The sequence below is a fragment of the Gorilla gorilla genome, chromosome 4 (genome assembly GCF_029281585.2).
Source record: "Gorilla gorilla gorilla isolate KB3781 chromosome 4, NHGRI_mGorGor1-v2.1_pri, whole genome shotgun sequence".
Taxonomy (NCBI): domain Eukaryota; kingdom Metazoa; phylum Chordata; class Mammalia; order Primates; family Hominidae; genus Gorilla; species Gorilla gorilla.
The window spans coordinates 64,644,010-64,648,450 of record NC_073228.2 but is presented as its reverse complement, the minus strand read 5'-3'; the positions used below and the strand labels follow the sequence as shown (position 1 = coordinate 64,648,450).

Genomic DNA, 4,441 nt, shown 5'->3' with positions numbered 1-4,441 from the left:
AAAATGGAGTGAAGGATGAATAGATGCACGTTAAAGCAAATATAGTAAAAAGTAGAATCAAGATGGGTATGTATCATATATTCACTGTTCCATTATTTCAACTTTGTTTTATATTTGAAATTTTTCATACTAAGATGTTGGGAAAAGTAAAGTGGGGAAAGGCAGCAAAAAAAGAGAGACACTTTATTTTTTTATTTTTTTTGAGATGGAGTTTTGCTCTTGCTGCCCAGGCTGGAGTGAAATGGCGCAATCTCGGCTCACTGCAACCTCTGCCTCACAAGTTCAAGCAATTCTCCCGCCTCAGCCTCCTGAGTAGATGGGATTACAGGTGCCCACCACCACACCCGGCTAATTTTTTGTATCTTTAGTAGAGACGGGATTTCTCCATGTTGACCAGGCTGGTCTCGAACTCCTGGCCTCAGGTGATCCACCTGTCTCAGCCTCCCAAAGTGCTGGAATTATAGGCATGAGCCACCATGCCCAGCCAAGAGACACTTTATATACTAGGGGAAAATGATATAAAAGATGCTTGACATCTCATAAGTAATAATGAAGGCCAGCAAACAATGGAACTAATTTTTATTTTTTTCAAGAGAAAGGTTCTCACTATGTTACCCAGGCTGGAGTACAGTGGCTATTCACAGACACAATCATAATGTACTACATCCTTGAACTCCTGGGCTCAAGTGATCCTATTGCCTCAGCCTCCTAAGTAGCTGGGACTACAAGCATGCTCCACCATGCCCAGCTTGGAGCTACATTTTTAAAGTGCTGAAAGCGGAGAAAAAACCGTCAACCCAAAATTATATATCCAACAAAATTATCCTTTAACAATGAAGGTGAAATAGTGACATTTTCAGTTAAACAAAAGCTGAGATAATTTGTCACTTGGAGACTGCACCTCAAGAAGTGGTAAAGAAAATTATTCACACTGAAGATAAATTATATTACATTATACAGATCTACAGAAATAAACGAAAGACATTGGAAATGGCAAATTTGTAGGTAAATACAGAAATTATTTTTTTCTTTTCTTAATCTCTTTTTAATATATTAGAATTCAGTTATCCATAAAAGCATTAATTTAATCTGAAAGTAAAACACAAGAAGCAATACTAGAGTTTGTTTAGTATATTATGTTTTAGCTTTGAAAGCCATAGAAATCAATTATCCCAGTTTTCTTCCTATAAAAGACCATTTTTCCAAAGCCTTATATGAAAAAAATTTTAATTTGAATATGACAGATGATATTTCATAATATTTAAAATATAAAGTGAAGTCTGACTCAAAAAAGTTATCACTGCGATGAGTTTGAGGGGAAATTTCATCATTTATATCATAACAGATATAAAACATAATGGTACAACTTTTTAGTGCTTGACAGGAAGGAATCATGATTTTAAAAAAGGTCAACATGAAACACTTTAATTATAGTAGAAATATCTACCATTTGAAATGCATCCATGCTCTTTAGTATACTCACATTAAAGTATATTTATTTTCACATGTGTTATAACTGCTACCGCAAAGGAAAAATATTGTCTTATTTTCCAAGAAATACACACAGAACATTTTTTTCTTCATGGAACTTGTGCAAACCAATATAAGATCTAAATTCTTCACATAATATGTAAAACAGGAGAAGTTCCTCAGATTGATTTTTTGAAGTCTAGAATGCTGGCACTTTCCAAGTAGGCAACAGTTCATTCCTGTAATCTGGCTCAGAGCTGCTGCTGACTATGGACCTGGAGCAGCAAACATGATTTCTTTTTAAGTTTCTTCTTTTCCACTGGTGTTTTTCTATTTATCTGTGACCAGGTCACAAAATAGCTCATTAAAGTTTAACTTTGAGCCGGGCGTGGTAGCTCACGCCTGTAATCCCAGCACTTTGCGTGGCTGAGGCGGGTAGGTCACTTGAGGCCAGGAGTTCCAGGCCAGCCTGGTCAACATGGTGAAACCCTGTCTTTACTAAAAATACAAAAATCAGCCGGGCATGGTGGCGGGTGCCTGTAATCCCAGCTACTCGAGAGGCTGAGGCATGAGAGAGAATTGCTTGAACATCACTTGAGCCTGGGAGGCAGAGGTTGCACTGAGCTGAGATGGTGCCACTGCACTCCAGCCTGGGCGACAGACTGAGACTCTGTATTTAAAAAAAAAAAAAAAAAAGAAGTTTAACTTTGACCTTGCAAAAGGTTCTAAAAGGCACAGTTATACCACTGTCTGCTAAATTTGACCTTGCAAAAGATTCTGAAAAGGCACAGTTATACCACTGTCTGCCTGTTCTTTGCCAACTACTCACTCATATCCAGGTCACATTTATTCCCAACAAAATCATTGAAACATCTTCTGTGTCCTTAACCTATAAAATCTGTTCCTTCAGGTCCTGTAAGTCATTAAACATGGACTGAGCTGTTATAGAATACACTAGTGTGGCCAGGCGCGGTGGCTCACGCCTATATTCCCAGCACTTTGGGATGCTGAGGCAGGCAGTTCACGAGGTGAGGAGATCGCGACCATCCTGGCTAACACAGTGAAACCCCGTCTCTACTAAAAATACAAAATATTAGCTGGGCGTGGTGGCAGGCGCCTGTAGACGCAGCTACTTGGGAGGCTGAGGCATGAGAATGGCGTGAACCCAGGAGGCGGAGCTTGCAGTGAGCCCAGATTGCGCCACTGCACTCCAGCCTGGGTGACAGAGTGAGACTCCGTCTCAAAAAAAAAAAAAAAGAATATACTAGTGCAGGCCAGGCATGGTGGCTCACACCTGTAATCCTAACGCTTTTGGAGGCCAAGGCGGAAGGATCACTTGAGCCCAAGAGTGTGAGACCAGCCTAGGCAATATAGTGAGACTCCGTCTCTACAAAAAATAAAGAACTAGCCGGGCATGGTTGTGCACATCTGTAGTCCCAGCTATTTGAGAGGCTGAGGTGGGAGCATCGTGTGAGCTAGGGAGGTGGATACTACAATGAGCTGTGATCGCACCACTGCGCTCCAGCCTGGGCAACAAAGTGAGACCTGTCTTTAAAAAAAAAAAAAAAAAAAAAAAAAAAGAATATACTAGTGCAAACCCTTGGCTATTCTTCATACACAAATCCCTCATTGCTGTAAGTTGCTCTGTCCCTGCCACATCCAAGATTTTGAGCACACGCTATTGGCAATCTTCTTCAATTTGCTTTTTGCAGGAATCTTCTATCATTGGATCATATTTTTCAACAAAAATTCCCTGAATAAACTAAACTGTCAGAGTAGACTTCCTAACACCTCCTGAACCAAGGACCGTTAGCTTGTACTCATGCATGATAGGGCCTGTTTAAATACTGACAATCTACTCAGTGCCATTGAAGGTGCTGTGAGACACACATGCTTTTTTTTTTTTTTTTTTTTTTTTTGACAAGATCTCCCTCTGTTGCCCAGGCTGGAGTGCAGCGGCATAGTCATAGTTCACTACAGCCTTAAACTCCTGAGCTCAAGGGATCCTCCCACCTCGGCCTCCCAAAGTGCTGGAATTACAGGCTTGAGCCATCTCTCCCAGCCCTCACACTCTTATACACAGGATAACCGCCCTGTGGGAATCTATTCCTATCTCCTTCCCCTCCTCCTCCCACCTCTCAACCGTGGCTTCTGCCCCGGCTCTGCATGGTGATGGCCTCTGGAGCACTGGTCTCTTTCCACAATTTTTATAAAGTATAACTATTTTTTGAAAAATTAACAGCTTTGTTGAGCTGTAATTCACACACCCTACAGTTTCCCTATTTAAATGTACAATTAAATGGTTTTTAATATTTTCACAGAGTTGTGCAACCATCATCACAATCAATTTTAGAACATTTTCATCACCCGCTGCTGTGAACTAAATTGTGTTCCCCCCCGGAATTTGTATGTTGAAGCCCTAACCCTCAGTATCATTGTACAGCAGTTTCCTCTTACAGTATAATGGCACAGAAAGTAGTTTTACTTTCTTCAATTTTAGCTACCCGTAGTTAACCATGGCTGAAAATATTACATGGAGAATTCCAGACATAAACAATTCATGGGCCAGGCGCGGTGGCTCACGCCTGTAATCCCAGCACTTTGGGAGGCCGAGGCAGGCGGATCACGAGGTCAGGAGATCGAGACCATCCTGGCTAACACAGTGAAACCCCGTCTCTACTAAAAATACAAAAAATTAGCCGGGCGTGGTGGCAGGCGCCTGTAGTCCCAGCTACTCGGGAGGCTGAGGCAGGAGAATGGCGTGAACCCGGGAGGCGGAGCTTGCAGTGAGCCGAGATCAAGCCACTGCACTCCAGCCTGGGCGACAGAGCGAGACTCCGTCTCGAAAATAAATAAATAAATAAATAAATAAATAAATAAATAATAAACAATTCATAAGGTTTTTGTTTTGTTTTGAAACAGGATCTCAGTCTGTCACCCAGGCTGGAGTAGAGTGGCATGATCATGGCTC

General features: G+C 41.5%; 1 pseudogene; it reads right to left on the bottom strand.

Annotated features, from left to right (window-relative positions):
- Positions 1 to 1,713: 1,713 nt before the first annotated feature.
- LOC109026763 (ras-related protein Rap-1A-like) lies at positions 1,714 to 3,298 on the bottom strand (annotated as a pseudogene).
- Between the last annotated feature and the right edge of the window lie 1,143 nt (positions 3,299 to 4,441).